Genomic DNA, 7,617 nt, shown 5'->3' with positions numbered 1-7,617 from the left:
TTAGGGCTGTTGTACATAGGGTTGCTATGAGTCGCAAACGACTCGACGGCACATAACAACAACAACAACAACAACAACAACAATTAAAAAAATAAGAACTATAAAGAATAGAAGCTGCAGCTACAAGGAGCAGCCCACACCCCTACTTTTGACATAGAGAACCCAAGGCAGAGGACCTTTCTTTGGTTGAAGTTTTGATCTTGTAAAAAACTCATATTTCATGGCAGAGAAGTTACACTGGTGTTACATTGGCAGAGCTTGCTGGAAATCATCCTTTGTTGTTGTTATATGTGTCAATGAGTCAGAACCAATTCATAGCTGAGCCTCCAGTGGGTTTTTGGAGGCTGTAAATCACACAGGGGGAATTTGCTCATCTTTCTTCCTCACAGAAGCTGGTGGATTTGAACCACTTGCTTTTAGTTGTTAGGGCAAAACTTTACCCAGTAGGCCTGTGAGTATCCACCATCTAGGCAGATGTCACCTACTCCCTTGGTTGTTAATGGAACTGTTCAAAAAGACTTATCTCCATCCTCAAACCATCTAAGAAGAGAACTGGAAGAGATGGCTGGCCCTATCTGTGCTGTAGGAGCTGGATGTTACAGGAGTTCTCTACTTTGCAGAAGCTGAGCCCTATCGACTCTGGGCGCTGCAGAAATCTGGCATGAGAAAAGTACTTAACTAGCAAGAAAAGTGTTCTTTTGATGTCTCTGCAGTACTCTCTACTGATGTGGTTTAATATTGTGACATCACAAAAATGACAAAAGATAGTTAGTGGCCCAATCTCAATTTTCACTAAGCTGACAATGAAGACTGATTTTGAAGCTGAGAGAAATACATGGGCAATTGACACAGACCATGGTTTACCTCTTCATTATACAGCAGCGTGGGTGTCCAAGAGGAAGAAGGAAGGAAGCAGAAGCTGCCGGTACTTTTTTTTTTCCTGATCTAATCAATCCCTTAAGGTTGTTTAAATCACATTCTATTGGTCAAAACAGACACAAAGCTAACCTAGATTTAAGGATGGTATAATAAAGTTCTACTCCTTGAACCTCTTAGAAACATAGAAAGGGGAGGAATTGCTGAGGATCAAGTTAAGAGCCAACAATAATTCCTATTCATCTCACGTGCTCACTGCCACCCAAGATCTCTGAAGTTTTATCCCATCATGGTAATGCCAACTTGAAGTTTAGAATGCCACTATTTGGAATGGACACATGGGCAGGGGATAGTTCTTTGGTGTAACCTCTTCATTATTATTTATCTCAGTATAAAAATCTATGGAATTAAAAGAAGACCAATATTCTGTTTCCCTAACAATTACCAGGCAATGGTGAAAAAAAGACAGAATAAGTGCAATAGAGACATTTAGAAATAGGGAAAATGGAAGACATTTAGCAATAATTAATTCATAATGATTCTAAGCATAGTCAGACATTGTGTGTTGTTGTTGTTAGGTGCCATTGAGTATGACTCATAGTGACCCTATGAACACAATATCTGAACCCTGTTCGATCCAGGGCCATCCTCACACTTTCTGACACTCAAAAACCCAGTGCAGCAGTTACTGCATCAATCTACCTGGTCAAGGATTTTCCTCTCCTTCTCTGATCCTCTACCCTTCACAGCATCATGTCCTTCTCCAGGGAACATCCGCCTCCTAGCAACATGGCCAAAGTATGTGAGACCAAGCCTCATCTTGTCTCCAAAGAGCACTCTGGCTGCACCCTCTCCAAGACATATTTGTTTGTAATTCATAACAATTATAAACATAACTGGGCATACAATGAAAAATACTCTTGTTTTGGAAAGATTGTATTCAATCAAAGTATAATTTTACTTGTCGGAATTCTACTCATCAGAAGTCATTCTTCTTTCCCCTTGACTCCATTCTTTGGAATCTTGATTCTACCTTCTGGGCTATCCTTCCATTTTCATAAGGATTGGCCGGTGCTTGTAGTTGAGTTGAATAGATTTCTTAGCATGCTCTTGGTCTACAAGGGATTGAGGACCACAGGACTATTTTTCTTCTGGTATCTCTTAGTTTGTATCACTTTTAGTTTTAACTGCTATGTTTTCTTTAAAACTTGATGAGTTTCCAATTATAATAAACTTTGTTAGACAAAAGTCATACTCTCAAATCTCATTGAAAAAAAACCCTCTCAATCTTGAGTTTAGAGTCATGATACTGTGAGACAACACCCTGGTTGTTGTTATGTGCCATGGAGTCAACTACAACTCTTGGTGACCCTGTGAACAAAAGTTCTGAACCCTGCCCTATCCTGAACCAATCTTGCTGTCTCTGACACACCCTTCGCTCCATTGCCATAGTCACTGTGTCAATTCTTCTCATCTAGGGTCTTACTCTCCTGAACTGATCCTCTACCATTTCCAAGCATGATGACCCATCCTGACATCATGCCCAAAGTATGTGAGATGGAGTTCCAATATCTCTGCCTCCAAAGAGTAACCTGGTTTAACTCTCCAACACAGAACTGCTTGTTCTCTTGGAAGTCCATGGTATGTTCAATACTCTTCTCCAATACTACACTATAACATCTTCTGTCATCCCTAGTCATTGCCCAGCTCTCTGATGCATAAGCAATTGAGAAGACCATGGCCTAGCTCAGGCACACCTTAGTCTCTAGACTGATTCTGTTGCTCTTTAGTACTCTGGAGAGGTCACTGACAACAGATTTTCCTAATGTAATTAGTCTTTTAATTTTCTGACCTCTGATGCCCAAACTGTTGATTGTGGATCTGAGCAAGAGGAAATTGTTAACAACCTCAATCTCTTTCTCCATCTATCATGACGCTGCCAGTTGGTCAATTGGTAAGAATCTTTGTTTTCTTGATGTTGAGATGCAATTCACAATGAATACTACAGCTTTTGATGTTCTTCAGCAAATGCTTCAAGTTCTCCTCAATTTTGGCAAGCAAGGTTGTGTCCTTTACATAATGTAGGTTGTTGATGAGTCTTCCTCCAATCCTGATGCCACATTCTGCTCTATAAAGTCCAGCCTCCTGAATGATCTGTTCCACATATAGAGAAAGGATACAGCCCCGATGCACTCCTTTCTTGATTTTGAACCATCCAGTGTTCCCTTATTCTATTTGGACAATAGCCTCCTGGTCTAAGTATAGGTTTTGCATGAGCACAATCAAGTGTGCTGACATTCTCATTCTTCTCAATGTTAGTAACTATTTGCTATGATCTACAGTGTCAAATGCTTTTGAATAGTCAATACAACATAAGTAAACATCTTTTTGGGCCTGGAACCATGGAGGCTGCCTTGGAGAAGAAAAAGAAGGTTCCTGCAGTGCCAGAAACCCTTAAGAAAAAGCAAAGGAATTTCGCAGAATTAAGGATCAAGTGCCTTAGAAAGAAGTTTGCCAAAAAAATGCTTCAAAGGGCAAGAAGGAAGCTTATCTATGAAAAAGCTAAGCACTATCACAAAGAATACAGGCAGATGTACAGAACTGAGATTCGGATGGCTCGGATGGCAAGGAAAGCTGGCAACTTCTATGTACCCACAGAACCCAAGCTGGCATTTGTCATCAGGATCAGAGGTATCAACGGTGTTAGCCCAAAGGTTCGTAAGATGTTACAGCTCCTTCACCTTCGCCAGATCTTCAATGGCACCTTTGTTAAACTCAACAAAGCTTCAATTAACATGTTGAGGATTGTGGAACCATATATTGCATGGGGATATCCAAACCTGAAGTCTGTCAATGAACTGATCTATAAACGTGGTTATGGCAAAATTGATAAGAAGCGAATTGCTCTGACAGACAACACTTTGATTGCACGATCTCTTGGTAAATATGGTATCATTTGCATGGAGAATCTGATTCATGAGGTCTATACTGTTGGCAAACGCTTCAAAGAAGCAAAGAACTTCTTGTGGCCATTCAAATTATCTTCTCCATGAGGTGGAATGAAGAAAAAGACCACTCATTTTGTGGAAGGTGGAGATGCTGGCAACCGGGAAGACCAGACCAACAGACTTATCAGAAGAATGAACTAAGGTATCAACCATGATTCTTTTTTGTAATCTGGTCAGTTAATAAAACAGTGACTGCTTTCAAATTGAAAAAAAAAAGTAAACATCTTTTTGGTACTCTCTGCTTTTAGCCAAGATCCATCTGACATTGTCTAGTGCCACGCCCTCTTCTAAACTCAGTTTGTATTTCTGTAGATGTACTGCTCTTAGTTTTTGGAGAATCTTCAGCAAGATTTTGCTTGCATGTGATCTTAGTGGTTTTGTTTTATAATCTCCACACTCTGATGAATCAGCTCTTTTGGAAATGGCAATAAATATGCCTCTCTTCCAGTCAGTTGATCATGTAGCTATCCTCTTGATTCTTGGCACAACCTGGCTGCACATTCAGGGCTGCATCTGTTTGTTAAAATATGTCAATTATTCCATACATTGCTGGGGCTTTAATTTTTTGCCAAGTCCTTCAGAGCAGCTTTAACTTCCTTCTTTATTACCATTGATTCTTGATCATATACTACTTCATGAAATTGTTCTGTGTCAGTCAATTCTTTTTCGTGCAGTAACTGTGTACTACCTTCTTTTGATGTTTCCTGATCATTCAATGTTCTGCTCATAGCATCCTTATGTATTACAACTCAAGGCTTAAATTTGTTCTTCAGTTCCTTCAGCTTAAGAAATGCCAAGCGAGTTTATCCCTTTTGATTTTCTGACTCCAGTTTCTTGCACAATTTATTGTAATACTTTGCTTTATTTTTCAGAGCTGCCCTTTGAAATCTTCTGTTTAACTTGTCAACTTCCTGATTTCTTCTTTTTGTTTTGGCTTCTTAGTGTTCTAGGACAATATTCAGAGCCTCTTCTGACGTCCATTTCAGTCTTTTCTTCCTCCTCCATCTTTGTAATGACCATTTACATTCTTCATGGATGATATTCTTGATATCATCCCACAGCTCATCTGGTTCTCATTCATTAGTGTTCAAGGCCTTTCATATCTGTTCTTGAGATGGTTTTTAAATTCAGGTGGGATAGACTCAAGGTCATATTTTGTATATGATGGATTTAATTTTCTTTAGCTTCAATTTGAACTTGCACAGAGTAGTTGATGGTCTGTTCCACAATCAACACCTGGTCTAGTTTTCACAGCTGATATTGAACCTCTCCAATAATTCTCCCAAAGTTGTAATCAATCTGATTCCTGTGTAGCCCCATCAGATGAGGCACATGTGTATAATTGTCATTTGTTTTTTCATATGCTTTAGAGGCCAAGAGTGGCAGCTCTCAGATGCAAGGCACTGTGAGGCCCACAGCACCATCATTGCTGGGAAGCAGAGGGATAATGAGTGGATAGGCATGAATGGAGGCCCTAGCCATCATATTAGGGCTTCGTTCAGGCCTAACCTAGCAGCCATTCGCCCTGGAAAGGTGGGGGAGGGGTGAGAAATGCCAAAAGGCGGAGGGAAACCAATGCTGTCAGCTTTTATATTGGGGAATTGTCTTTACATGTTTGAGTGTTTTTGCATGTTGATGCTATTAATAGCTTAGATACGTTTATGTTAGTTTATCTAATATCTGCTCTTTTGGGTTGCAGTGCAGCTTCTTGCCACACTAATATCTGCTCTTTTGGGTAAAATATTCATCTGTCAGATAGTGGACTAAAGCTGAGCTTTCAAATTCAGATACACTAGGAAGAAGGCTTGGCCATTCACTTCTGAAATAATAGGCTTTCAAAAGCCCCATAAACAATAAAACACACTTAAATTACTCGATATAGCACTGGAGGCTGAGCCCTCATATTGGGAAACACAAAATAAAGAGGAATAGTTGTAAACAGCCACTAATAATTGGAACGTGGAATGTATGAGGTATGAATGTAGGAAAGTCGGACATTGTTAAAAAAGAAATGGAACGCTTAAGTATTAATGATGAGCTGAGATGGCATGGACCATTCTAATCAGACAATCATATATGATCTACTATGCTGAGAATGGAAAAGAGTAAAAAAGGACCATTTATAAATCCATCCTGGAATACCATGTTGTGAGTCACAGGAGCATATCCATGTGAATATAAGGAACACTTGTTGATACCACTATCATTCAAATAAATGCACCAGCAACTAGAGCCAAAGAGGAGGAAATAGAAGATTTCTACCAGCTTTCACAGTCTGAAATTGATCGAACATACAACCAATATTCATTGATAATAGTTGGTAACTGGAATGCAAAAATGGAGAACAAGGAAGGATCAGCAGTTGGAAAATATGGACTTTGTGACAGGAATGAGGCAGGAAAAGAGAATGGTAGAATTCTGTCCAACACTCCTGGGATTCTTAAGAAATCCTGTTGCCTGGCTAAAAAGGTCTAAGGAATTTGTTTTTTCTTAGAAGACTTTTATCAGCTAAGCAGATTTGTGAGATTCTGAATTAAAATTCTTCAGAAACCTTAACAAAGGAACCTTCAAACTGCAGTTGATCAGACATAGTATCTGTTATATTCTGAATTTGACCTTGGCCCTAAGGTCATTTCTTGCTTTGAATGTTTTGCCTGTAAAAACAATCCTTGACTCTCTATCAAGCCTGAATCCATTGCCATGGTTTGACCCTCTATAATAAAAAACAAAACCTCTGACTTATGGTGACCTTTTATGTTACGGAGAAGACCTTGTCTCTCAGGTAACAGAAGCAGATTACCAGCTCTTTGAGTACCACTGGGTTGGTTTGAATGACTAATCTTTAGCCTAACAGTCAAATGCAAACTGCATTGTCCAGCAACTCTGATATTCTAGAACAAAAAAAATCCCAAACCTACTGCCATTGAGTAAATTTTGACTCTTGGGGAACCTCCATTGAGTTTTTGAAGCAATAAATCTCTACAGGAGGAAATTTTCTTTCTTTCATAGAAATTTTCTAGGAAACTTTCAGGGGAAAAGTTCCCCCCTTTTTTTGGAAACAGTTAATTCAAACTGCTTACCTTTTGGTTAGTAGTCCAGCACATAATGTGTCATGCCGTCTATTTCCCTCTCTTGTTTTTTGTAGTTTATCATAGGCAGAGAGAAGATAGTTGATATTTTCAGCATTCTACCTGGAAATCTTTTTAGTCAAATCCACATGTTTGTTAGCTGCCATTTGGATTTTTTGCATCACTATAGGCAAATATTGCCAAACTTTCTAACATGACAAAATGTAGACGGCCTTTTGTATCTCATCGGACAATGATGATGTCCTCACAGCTGGGTTGTTTCCTGGGGATACTCAGATCTACCTGATGCCGGGATCCAAAGCCAATGTTTTGGTCCCCCCTCCCCCCTTCAGCAGCTCCTTGCTTCTAGGTACCAACTTATCTTTCAAGGATCTGTTGCTACATTAAATGTATTCCAAAGCTTTTGGTTGTTGTTAGATGCTGTCAAGTTGCCTACAACTCACAGTGACCTTACGAACAACAGATCTGAACCTTGCTCTATCCTGTACCATCTTCAGGATCTCGGAGAAGCCCAAGTTCATTGTTATAGTCACTTTGTCAATCTGCCTTTTGAGAGCCTTCCGCTCTTCCTTGAACCTTCCACCTTTTCCAGCAGATGTCCTTTTCTGAGGACTGGTTACACTGCAGTCACATGCCCAAAGTAT

General features: G+C 39.6%; 1 pseudogene; it reads left to right on the top strand.

The window, feature by feature from the left end:
• The first annotated feature begins 3,278 nt into the window (after positions 1 to 3,278).
• LOC102847070 lies at positions 3,279 to 4,025 on the top strand (annotated as a pseudogene).
• The last annotated feature ends 3,592 nt before the right edge of the window (positions 4,026 to 7,617 follow it).

The sequence above is a fragment of the Elephantulus edwardii genome, unplaced genomic scaffold, assembly GCF_000299155.1.
Source record: "Elephantulus edwardii isolate Elephantulus edwardi_28Jun2011 unplaced genomic scaffold, EleEdw1.0 scaffold00956, whole genome shotgun sequence".
Lineage (NCBI taxonomy): Eukaryota > Metazoa > Chordata > Mammalia > Macroscelidea > Macroscelididae > Elephantulus > Elephantulus edwardii.
Note: the sequence above shows the minus strand (reverse complement) of the source record. Positions and strands in the feature narration are given on the sequence as shown.